General features: G+C 45.7%; 1 protein-coding gene across 2 annotated transcripts in view; it reads left to right on the top strand.

Moving 5' to 3' along the window:
* The window catches only part of TSNARE1 (t-SNARE domain containing 1), a 243,636-nt gene that overhangs the window by 42,387 nt on the left and 188,749 nt on the right, over positions 1-12,500 (top strand). The window contains exon 1 of one of the 2 annotated variants that reach the window (XM_032223184.1): positions 438-503. The exons of the other annotated variant lie outside the window; for it this stretch is intronic. The gene's annotated coding sequence lies outside the window, so the exon portion shown is untranslated. Of the gene's footprint in view, positions 1-437; positions 504-12,500 lie in introns of those variants that run through there. 2 annotated transcript variants of the gene reach the window in all.

Genomic DNA, 12,500 nt, shown 5'->3' with positions numbered 1-12,500 from the left:
ATCCAGAGTGGCCGTAGGTTGGATGGATGTCCTTCCATGAAAAGGAAACCAAGATGGCAGAAGAAAGAGGGTTTATTTGTGTTTATTGCTATTCTCCAAAGCACCTGAAGGCCAGACAAGGAACAATGGATGGAAACTGACCAAGGAGAGATTCAACCTAGAAATAAGGAGGAATTTCCTGACAGTGGGAACAATCAACCCATGGAACAGAAGTTGCCTTCGGAAGTTGTGGGAGCTTCATCCCTGGAGGTTTTCAAGAAGAGATTGGACTGCTGTCGGTCAGAAATGGTGTAAGGTCCCCATTCTTGGGCGGGGGGTTGGACTAGATGACCGACAAGGTCCCCTACAATGTTACTTTGTTAAAGTGTGTCTTAGAGAAACCTTGAGTGAGATGTCAACTTTTGCCAACATCTTAGGCGACCAACGGACTCTGTCGATCTTTGCCAGGCAATTTTTTCCTGAGGAACAGGAGACACGATTGAGAGCAGCATCTTTACATTAAGGTAATCTATGGGAAGCTCATTTGAGTAAGGATTTGTTGCCTAGCAACAGATATATCTTTATATACCTTGTGCAGCTGTTGCTGGTTGTGGTCTGAAGTTGCCTCTCTCCGAGGTCCGAAGACATTGATTCAACTTCTCTGAATTCCTGCAGGATTACAAGGAGGATTGATCCTGGCCAAGCAATAGCAATAGCAGTTAGACTTATATACCGCTTCATAGGGCTTTCAGCCCTCTCTAAGCAGTTTACAGAGTCAGCATATCGCCCCCCCCACAGTCTGGGTCCTTATTTTACCCACCTCGGAAGGATGGAAGGCTGAGTCAACTTTTGAGCCGGTGAGATTTGAACCGCTAAACTGCAGCTTAGCAGTCAGCTGAAGTGGCTGCAGTACTGTACTCTAACCACTGCGCCACCTCGGCTCAAGCTGGACTCATGCTCTTCAGATGATCAGAAGAGCAGGAGGAAGAACCAGGCAGAAGCGAAACCAAGGGACCCAACTCAAACCCTGATGGAGAAATAGGTTTCAGGACTTGGCTAAGCCAAGGTTTGAACGTGGAACTGGAGTCAAAGCACCTGTGAGAACAGAGAAAACCCAGGTTGGGGAGGACCATTTGCAACAAAGGACCAGGATCCAGAACAGAGGTTCTCCAAACTCTGATCTTCTAATGATGAGAATGTCCTGAAGGGACAGAAAGAGAAGGATAAGAACAGCAACCTAGATGAGATAAGAGGCAGCTGATGTCTTCCAACATTTAACATATTTAACAGAATGGGAAGGGACCTTGTAGGTCATCTAGTCCAACCCCTTGCCCAAGCAGGAGACCCTACACCATTTCTGACAGATGGCAGTCCAGTCTCTTCTTGAAAGCTTCCAGTGACGAAGTTCTCACAACTTCTGAAGGCAAAAGCTGTTCCATGGGTTGATTGCTCTCACTGTCAGGAAATTCCTCCTTATTTCTAGGTTGAATCTCTCCTTGGTCAGTTTCCATCCATTGTTCCTTGTCTGGCCTTCGGGTGCCTTGCAAAATAGTTTGACCCCCCTCTCTCTGTGGCAGCCCCTCAAATATTGGAAGATGCTATCCTGTCTCCCCTGGGCCTTCTCTTCACTAGACTAGCCAGGCCCAGTTCCTGCAACCATCGTATGTTTTATCCTCCAGTCCCCTAATCATCTTGGTTGCTCTTCTCTACACTCTTTCTAGAGCTTCAATGTCTTTTTATAGTGTGGTGACCAAAACTGGATGCAGTACTCTAGGTGTCTTGCTAAGGCTTTACAGAGTGATATTAGTACCTGATTTGATCTTGATTGTATCCCTCTGTTAATGCAATTTAGGATTGCATTGGCTTTTTTGGCTGCCGCTGCACACAGCTGGCTCATATTTAATTGGTTGTCAATTAGGACTCCAAGATCCCTCTCACAGTTCCCGTTATTAAACCTGGTTTCACCCAGTCTATATGTCTCCCTTTAGTTTTTTTCTTGCCTAAGTGTAAGACTTGACTTTCATTTGGTTAAGATAGGGCTCAGCTTTTCAAATTTGTCAAGATAGCAATAGCAATAGCAGTTAGACTTATATACCGCTTCATAGCAATAGCAGTAGACTTATATACCGCTTCATAGGGCTTTCAGCCCTCTCTAAGCGGTTTACAGAGTCAGCATATCGCCCCCACAGTCTGGGTCCTCATTTCACCCACCTCGGAAGGATGGAAGGCTGAGTCAACCTTGAGCCGGTGAGATTTGAACAGCCAGACTGCAGATAACAGTCAGCTGAAGTGGCCTGCAGTACTGCACCCTAACCACTGCGCCACCTCGGCTCCTAGATCCATCTGGAATAGAATAGAATTGGAAGGGACCTTGTAGGTCATCTAGTCCAACCCACTCGCTCAAGCAGGAGACCCCCATTTCTGACAGAAGACAGTCCAGTCTCCTTTTGAAAGCTTCCAGTGTTGAAGCTCCCACAACTTCTGAAAGCAAGTTATTCCACTGGTTGATTGTTCTCACTGTCAGAAAATTCCTCCTTGGTTTTAGGTTGAATTGCTCCTTGACCATTTCCCATCCTTTATTCCTTGTATGCCTCGGAAAACAGCTTGAGCTCCTCTTCTCTGTGGCAGCCCCTCAAATATTGGAACACTGCTATCATACAATACAATACAATACAATACAATACAATACAATACAATACAATACAATACAATAAAATACAAGTCTTCAAAAGAGGGCCCTGTTTTTTTTTAAATGCAAATCAACTGCTGCATATAATCCTGATGGGTTTACAATACAATAGCAGAGTTGGAAGGGACCTTGGAGATCTTCTAGTCCAACCCCCTGCCTAGGCATGAAACCCTATACCGTTTCAGACAAATGGCTATCCAACATCTTCTTAAAGACTTACAGTGTTGGGGCATTCACAATTTTTGGATGCAAGCTGTTCCACCGATTAATTGTTCTAACTGTCAGGAAATTTCTCCTTAGTTCTAGGTTGCTTCTCTCCTTGATTAGTTTCCACCCCTTGCTTCTTGTTCTACCCTCAGGCGCCTTGGATCTTGAGCCTATTATTTGAGGGGCTTTCACAGAGAAGAGGGAGGTCAACCTGTTCTCCAAAATACCTGAAGGCAGGACAAGAAACAATGGACGGAAACTAAGCAAGGAGAGAAGCTACCTAGAACTAAGGGGGGGGGGGGGGAATCCTAATAATGACAGCAATGAATCAGTGGAACAACTTGCCTCCAGAAATTGTGAGTGCTCCAACACTGGAAGTTTTGAAGAAGAGATGGGAAAAACAGAATAGGGTCTCTCAGAATAGGGGGTTGGACTAGAAGGCCTCCCAGGTCCCTTCCAACTCAGTTCTCTTCTTATTCTGTGAAAACCACCATTCTGAGGAACGTGGCACAAATTCTCGGTGTCCTGGGAATCAATAACTCTCTGCCAATTAAGAAACCCTTTGGAGACCCGTGATGGGCAGCGTTAGCCTTCCCGTTATAGAATGCCCTTCAAATGATATTTGGCACTAGAAAAAGAAACCGGTTTGCATTTTGGAAATACCAAGGAGTGGGCTGGATCAGAACTTTTTCCCTTGACATTTCCTTCTCTCACATTGGTCCTTATGCATTTCTATTTTATAAAGTCAATTCTCCAGTTTCAAATCTAGTTATACCAACTAAGGACAAGATGCTTCTTAGGGAAATTGAGTTCCTGTTTTCTAAAGAATTCCTCCTCCTCCTCCTCCTCCTCCTCCTCCTCCTCCTCCTCCTCCTCCTCCTCCTCCTCCTCCTCCTCCTCCCATCTAGCTCCTCCATTCTGCAAGCCCCACTCCCTTTTAGCATTGATGATGTTACAAAGTTGGTTCATGAAATGTCTACAAGAAAGCAGGCAAGCTCAGAGAGCACCAAAGACCCCACAATCCCCCCTCCTTCTCACCCACTCCCCCCCTCCTCCTCCTCCTCCTTTCCACAAGCACCACTCCATTCTAGCACTGATGATGTTACCATGTTGGATCATGAAATGTCTGCAAGAAAACAATTATGCTTAGAGAGCAATAAAGACCTTGCAGTCTTCCTCCTCCTCCTCCTCCTCCCCCCTTTCCACAAACCCACTCCTTTCTAGCACTGCTGATGTTACCATGTTGGGTCATGAAACCTCTGCAAGAAAGCAGGCAAGTTCAGAGAGCACCAAGGGCCCCACAATCCCCCCCCTCCTCCTCCTCCCTTCGGCAAGATGCGTTGTCAGACTCCTGAAGGCGAAATAACATCATAGATACGTTGTACGGTGGACTTGCGGGGACCGGTGCAACTTGTCGCATGTTCACACTGGTGCAATAAGACTGAGTATTAATATGATTTATTGGATTAGGGATTTTTTGTCTTCACTGTGAGTTGTGTTGTTTTGTGTGTGTGTGTGTTGGAGCTCAACCAATCTCATTGTGCATATGTTGTGCAGTGGTAAATAAAGTATTATTATTATTCCAACCCCGGACCCTTCTAGCACTGATGATGTTACAAAGTTGGGTCGTGAAACGTTTGCATGGAAGCAGGCAAGTTCAAGAGAGCACCAAGGACCCTATGATCCTCCTCCTCCTCCTCCTCCTCTTCTTCCTCCTCCTCCTTCCTTCTGGCTCCGCCCTTCTGCAAACCCCACTCCCTTCTAGCACTGATGATGTTCCCTAATTGGGTCATGAAACACTTGCAAGAAAACCAAGGCCAGAGAGCACCAAGGACCCTATAGCTGTTGTCGTCGTCGTCGTCTTCTTCTTCTTCCTCCTCCTCCTCCTCCTCCTCCTCCTCCTCCCTTTTTTAAAAAAAAGAAGGTAATGGATTCTTTTCTCGCGTTCCAAACTTTTCTTCCCCATGTAAAAATACGTTTTCCTGAAGGCGAAGCGGCGCGATCCACTTTCCCCCTTCGAGAGCTATTTCTTAAATTTCAGCACCGTCCCCGTCCCCCTCCCACCGATTGACGTTCTCTTCCACGAATTTCCCTCGGCGGGTCTGCCGGTCCGTGGCAAAACCACGTTCCCAACTACTGTTGTAATATAGTTCCTTGTGTAGGTGTGGGTCACCCATGGCCCAGTTCATAACAGGGCATGCAGAGCCACGCTGAACCACACAGGAGAAAACAAACTCCTAAAACGCCATAACATCCTGATAGTTCATAACATAACATCCTGAGATGTGCCTTACCAATGACGCCCAGGATTTGACCATATATAGACAGAACTTCCCTGAGCAGTAGATTAGAAATTGTACTTTTACAGGCTGTTTTTAACCACATGCTATTGCTCCTCCTGCCTTTGTCCTATCTCAATAAAAGGGGCTCTCAGACCCCCAATCTGGGTCGCTCCATCCCGAGAAAGATCGTGTCCGTGTCTTTTCTCCACATTGGCCTCATGGACGAACCACGGGAGCGTTACAAACTACCCAGTAGAAAAGCACCTTAGCAACATTAAAAGAAGAAGAAGAAAAAGAAGAAGGGGAAAAAAAATAGAACCACCCTTAATTATTCCTCATTCCCTTTCCATCTTCCTTTTTTTTCTTTTTTTTGTGAATCAATTAGCCGAGGAAAAATGTCAAGGCCATTTATAGAATGGAGAACCTTAAAGTTTGCAGTGGGAACACTTCTGTGCTAGCGTTTCTCTCGTTTGTGTGTGTGTGTGTGTGTGCGCGTGTGTGTGTCTAAAGAGAGTAGCACAGAATCAAAACTGCATGACTCAACCGCCGATCTGCCAGGAAACTGCCTCCTACCCATCTAATACCCATCAAGTTAAACAACTGCAAAGCAGGTGAACACTACGTGAACAATTCAGGCAGAAAAGGGGACCCACTAGGGTTGAGGACAACACGCAGGGGAGGAGAGAAAGGACAAAATAGAAAACCACCCCCAAATGTTCTGACCCGTCTCCCAAACACAACAAACCCTTGGTAGTTAATTTTAAAAAAAGAATTATTAAGTAAACTTTAAAAACATTGGACGTAGTGGGATGTTTCTGGCATAGTCATTTCCATGGAGTTTTTTTGATCTTACAACAATAATAGCAATAGCAATAGCAGCTAGACTTATATACCGCTTCATAGGGCTTTCAGCCCTCTCTAAGCGGTTTACAAAGTCAGCATATTGCCCCCAACAACAATCCGGGTCCTCATTTCACCCACCTCGGAAGGATGGAAGCCTGAGTCAACCTTGAGCCGGTGAGATTAGAACCACTGAACTGCAGATAACAGTCAGCTGAAGTGGCCTGCAGTACTGCACCCTAACCACTGCGCCACCTCGGCTCTCTTATTATTACACAATATAAGTTTGTATCCATCACATAGGTATCTGTGGCCGGTCAAATCACCTACCCATTAATCCCTTACATGTTATAGTTAACTATCAGTACATATACATATCCAATTCCTACCTAGCATACAATATTCCAGTTCTTAACTTATCTGTGTTTTTCTGTCCCAACCTTTTCTTCTCATTTCTAACCATGGGTACCATTTGTCCCAGATTTCATGGTATTCCATCTCACCCTCGTCTTTGAGCTCTGGAGTTAGCCTGTCCATTTCTGCGCGCATCAGTATCTTCTTTATTATTTCTTGTTCCGGGGGAATCTCTTTTGTTCTCCCAGTTTTGTGCGAATCCCAAATCTGAAAACTTCCTGGGATTCCACCCAGTTGAAAGTTCATGATCTTGCCCCCTCACCCATAAATCCATCACATGGTCCAATCTTTGGCCACGCTGGCATCTCCACCCAGCTGGTTCCGCTTAGGTGCAGAGGTGCGGAGACAAAAGATGACCTTGGGCTTCTAGAAAGGAATGACAACAACACATTCCACAATCCTACTCCTTTCTATTCCCCCCTCCCAACTACTACACTAATGAAACAGCATAGTGAAATAATAGAAAGTGTGGCAGGCCAAAGATCTCAAAAGGAATATAACTGCAGGCCTGACATCTAGTTTAATTAAAAGAAGTGACAGGATAGCAGTCTTCCGATATCTCAGGGGCTGCCACAAAGAAGAGGCAGTCAAGCTATTCTCCAAAGCACCTGAGGGCAGGACAAGAATCAATGGATGGAAACTAAACAAGGAAAGAAGCAACCTAGAACCAAGGAGAAATTTCCTGAGAGTTAGAACAATTAATCAATGCAATATCTTGCCTCCAGATGTTCTGGATGCTCCACCACTGGAGGCTTTTAAGAAGAGGTTGGACAACCATTTTTTTTCTGAAACGGTACAGGGTCTGGTGCCTGAACAGGGGTTGGACTAGATCAGTGTTTCTCAACCTTGGCAACTTGAAGATGTCTGGACTTCAACTCCCAGAATTCCCCAGCCAGCATTCGCCAGCATTCGCCAGCATTCGCTGGCTGGGGAATTCTGGGAGTTGAAGTCCAGACATCTTCAAGTTGCCAAGGTTGAGAAACACTGGACTAGATGACCTCCAAGGTCCTTTCCAACTCTAGTATTCTCTTAGATATCTTCTGTTAGATCTGTTAACCTACAGGCAGGCAGTTAGGACTGGAGAAATGGCCTGAAGGCACAAGCCTTCTCAATTTATTCTTTTAAGTACAAAGAGCCATTTTTTTTTCCTTTTAAGTTATCCAGGGATTTCTCTTTCCTCAAATCCTGAAAATAGCTTTTCCCTTTTAGAAGCTTAATTCAATTTTACAGAAGGGAGAAGGGTGTTTTTTTTTTTAAACACCAAATGGCAAAGAAAGATATCCAGGTAGTTAATGGAGCAGGGAGTCATAGGTAATGAATGATAACTCAACAGAACCGAGGGAAACGGAGGGAAGGGTCAGTCCACTGCAATGATATGAAACATAAAATCCCTTTATGGGGCCTTCAAATGCACAGGAGCAATTCTGCTTGGCCACGCTTGAGAACTTAACAAACCTCCTCCTGATAAATCAACAAGACGGAATGAGTTCAACAGGATGTAATGGAGTTGGGTGAGTCTCCTCGCACGGGGAGCAGGGGTGTGTGTGTGTGTGTTGCTGAATGAGAATAGAGCTGGAAGGGACCTTGGAGGTCTAGTCGAGCCGAGGTGTGTGGCGCAGTGGTTAGAGTGCAGTACTGCAGGCTACTTCTGCTGACTGCGAGCTGCAGTTTGGCAGTTCGAATCTCACTGGGTGAGGTGGGTAAAATGAGGACCCAGATTGTTGGGGGCAAGAGCCTGACTCTGTAAAGCACTTAGAGAGGGCTGTAAAGGACTGTAGCAGTATATAAGCCTAAATGCTATTGTCTTTCTTCTGTCTCCCTCCCTCCCTCCCTCCCTCCCTCCCTCCCTTCCTTCCTTCCTTCCTTCCTTCCTTCCTTCCTTCCATTTTCATTTCCTTCCTTCCCTCCTTCTGTCCTTCCTTCCCTCCTTCTGTCCTTCCTTCCTTCCTTCCTTCCTTCCTTCCTTCCTTCCTTCCTTCCATTTTCATTTCCTTTTCATTAATATTGTGGCAAGCAGATTTCCCAATATTTTAGAGGAATTAGCAAGAAGTCCATCTGCATTGTGGTTCTTTGTAAAATATTTGTTTCCTTCAGTTTTATATTCTCATTTTTCAAAATATAGGATTCAGAAGTGGATCATTCTTCAACTCAGAGGAGAAAAAAGTAGGATTCTACATTTAGACAAGAAAAAGCAGGTGCACAGGTCAAGTATAGGTGGTACTTGGCTCAATAGTAGTCATTATGAGAGGAATCTTGGAGTCCTAGTGGACAATCACTTAAATATGGCCGGAAAAACCAACTCAGTTCTAGGCTGCATAAATCAAGATCACGTGAAGGGTTAATGCCACTTTATAATGCCTTGGTAAGGCCACACTGGGAATCCGGCATTCACTTTTGGTCGCCACGATGTAGAAAAGATATGGAGACTCTTAGAAAGAGTGCAGAGAAGAGCAGCAAAGAGGATTAGGGGCCTAAAGAGACTAAAACATAGGAAGAACGGTTGCAGGAACTGGGTAGGTCTAGTTGAATGAAAAGAAGGACCAGGGGAGACATGATAGCAGTCTTCCAATATCTCAGGGATTGCCACAAAGAAGAGGGAGTCAAGCAATTCTCCAAGGCACCTGAGGGCAGAGCAAGAAGCAATGGGTGGAAACTAATCAAGGACAGAAGCAACCTAGAACTAAGGAGAAATTTCCTGACAGTGAGATCAATTAACCAGTGGAACAGCTTGGCTCCAGAAGTTGTAAATGCCCCAACATTGGAAGTCTTTAAGAAGATGCTGGATAACCATTTGTCTGAAGTGGTGTTGGGTTTCCTGCCTAGGCAGGGGGTTGGACTAGAAGACCTCCAAGGTCCCTTCCAACTCTTGCTCTGTTCTGTTTTATTCAAATGGGGAAGACATCTATTTTTTTCCACACTTCACTCTCAGATGACATAATTCACTATCAGGGAGGAGATGGATAATGCCAGAATTCCCGCAAGGCTGACCATTTTAATTTTTCTGTTCACTGAAATATGCTACAGTTTGTGTGTTTGCTCAGCGTGCTGATAGATGAAACCTGTTCCAGGTCTAAGCCCTGGAAAGGAAGATGAAAAGAAGGAAGGAGTGACATGAGACAAGAGAAAAGGAGTACAGATAAACACCAGATTTCTGACTCTTAATTCTCCACCCGTCTCTAAAATAACAAAGGACCACATTCATAGGTAGAGAAGGGTTGCGATGGCTCAGTGGCTAAGATGCTGAGCTTGTCAATCAGAAAGGTCAGCAGTTCGGCGGTTCAATTCCCCTTCTTCTCTTCCTCCTCCTGTTTCTCTTCACCTCCTTCTCCTACTACTTCTCTTCCATGTCCTCTTCCTTCTCCCCCTCTCCTCCTCCTTCTCTTCACCTCCTCCTCCTCCTACTTCCTCCTCCATCTCCTCTTCCTCCTCCTCTCCTCCTTTCTCTTCTTCTCCTCCTCCTGTTTCTCTTCACCTCCTTCTCCTACTACTTCCTTCTCCATCTCCGCTTCCTCCTCCTTCTCTTCACCTCCTCCTCCTCCTACTTCCTCCTCCACCTCCTCTTCCTCCTCCTCCTCTCCTCCTTTCTCTTCTTCTCCTCCTCCTGTTTCTCTTCACCTCCTTCTCCTACTGCTTCCTTCTCCATCTCCGCTTCCTCCTCCTTCTCTTCACCTCCTCCTACTACTACTTCCTCCTCCATCTCCTCTTCCTCCTCCTCCTCTCCTCCTTTCTCTTCTCCTCCTCCTCCTGTTTCTCTTCACCTCCTTCTCCTACTACTTCCTTCTCTTCCATGTCATCTTCCTCCTCCTCCTCCTTCTCTACACCTCCTCCTCCTACTTCCCCCTCCTCTTCTTCCTCCTCCTCCTCCTTTTCCTTCTCTTCTTCTCCTCCCCCTTCTCTTCACCTCCTCCTTGGCAATTGGTTCATATTTATAACAGTTGCAATGTCCCGGGATCACGTGATCAAAATTCAGATGCTTGGCCACCGACTCATATTTATGACGGTTGCAGTGTCCCGGTGTGTGTATGTGTCACATGATCCCCTTTCGCGACCTCCTGACGCGGAAAGTCAACGAGTAAGTCGGATTCACTTAACCCCTCTGGCAAGAAAGGTCGAAACTCACTTAACAAATGCCTCGCTTAAGAACAAATGCGGTGGGCTCAATTGTGGCCGTAAATCGAGGACCGCCCGCCTTTTCAGTATTCATAGGTCAGGATGTACATATTTTAGTAGCAATTCCGACGGCTTCTGTATGCATTTTTTCATGTTCCTTTAGGTATTGCGCATTAATCATAATCATAACCACAATTGATTATATGGCTGCGTGACGGTTGGGGGTACTTAGCTGGGAAAGCAGACCCGCTCAATCCTCGTTACCTGCAGGGGTTACATTTTTCAAAATCCCCACGGAAACAACAACCCCCCCACCCCCAAATTGTGGTTGTTGAAGCATGGACCCCATGAGAACACGAGAGCTATGATCAGAACGGGCCTGGAGATTTATGAACACAATTTATGAACACAATGCAAGGAGAAGAAGACAGTTTTCCTTGGCGCTGTGTTTTTTTCCCCCCCCCAAACACTGCATGGCCGCCTCTCGGCTGCGTTCAGATAATGCTGGTTCAAAAATGGGTTACTCCTTTGTAGGAATAAACCCGCGGGAATTGAATGTGGGAAGAGGGAGGATGGACGGAAGAGAAGATGCGTGGCTCAGGATTGCATCGGTGGGAAGTTTTCTTGCAGGCATTTCAGTACCCAACTAGGGAACCTCATTAGTGTTAGCAATCACCTAGACCAATCCCACCAACTCTGACAGCAGAAGTCACTAATATATATAGAGGGCAAACTCCACGCTCTTCGAGCACTGATGATGTTTCCTAGTTGGGTCATGAAATGTTTTTTTTTTCTTCTTCTTCTTCTTCTTCTTCTTCTTCTTCTTCTTCTTCTTCTTCTTCTTCTTCTTCTTCTTCTTCTTCTTCTTCTTCTTCTCTGCTTCCTCCTCTTCTTCTTCCTCTTCCTCTTCTCCTCCTCCTCCTCCTCCTCTTCTTCTTCTCCTCCTCCTCTTCCTTCATCCTCCTCCTCCTTCTCTTCTTCTCCTCCTCCTCCTCCTTCATCCTCCTCCTTCTTCTTCTTCCTCCTCCTCCCCCTCCTCCTCCCCCTCCTCCTCCCCCTCCTCCTCCTCCTCTCTCCTTTCCAGAAGCACCACTCCATTCTAGCACTGATGATGTTATCATGTTGGGTCATGAAATGTCTGCAAGAAAACAATTATGCTTAGAGAGCAACAAAGATCTTACTGTCGTCGTCCTCCTCCTCCTCCTCCTCCTCCTCCTCCTCCTCCTCCTCCTCCTCCTCCCCTCCTCCTCCTCCTTCTCTTCCTCCTCCTCCCTTTCCCTTCTACCACTGATGATGTTACCATGTTGGGTAATGCAACGTCTACAAGGGGGAAAAGCCCATTTTTCACACTTAACAACCTTTGCAGCATCCCCACAGTCACGTGATCAATATTCAGATGCTCGGCAACAGACTCACAGTTATGACGGTCATAGGATCCCGGAGTCAGGCGATCGCGTCACGTACAACTGGGAAGCTGGGTTCACTTTACAACCGCATTCCTAACTTAACAGTTGCAGTGATTCACTTAACAGCCAGGGCAAGAAGGTTCATCCAACGGGGCAAAACTCTCTGAACAGATGTCTCACTTAGCAACAGAAATTTTGGGGCTCTGTTGCAGTCATAAGTCATAAGAGTGGTGCAGTGGTTAGGAAACTGTTAGTTTGATCCTAAGTAGAGGCAGGTATTTCTCCGGGCACATTAAGAATCTATACCTCCTGAACAAAACTCTGTATTGGCGATAGGGATGGCATCTGGCCAGTAAACACAGCTCCATTCATTTGCCCTGACTCCACCCCGATGCAAGGGATTTACAGGGTCTTTAAATGACAAAAAAAAAAAGTTGCAGTCGGAAGTCGAGGAACACTTGCATTAATTAATTATTTTTTTTAAAAAAAATGCAAATCATGCAGCGTCTCTTTCTCCATAGACCGGAGAGGGATTTACATCGATTAAGACATCAAGCTAGGATTTGCTTTTAA

Source organism: Thamnophis elegans, chromosome 8 (assembly GCF_009769535.1).
Source record: "Thamnophis elegans isolate rThaEle1 chromosome 8, rThaEle1.pri, whole genome shotgun sequence".
Classification (NCBI taxonomy): Eukaryota; Metazoa; Chordata; class Lepidosauria; order Squamata; family Colubridae; genus Thamnophis; species Thamnophis elegans.
This window is presented reverse-complemented; position numbering and strand designations above follow the sequence as displayed.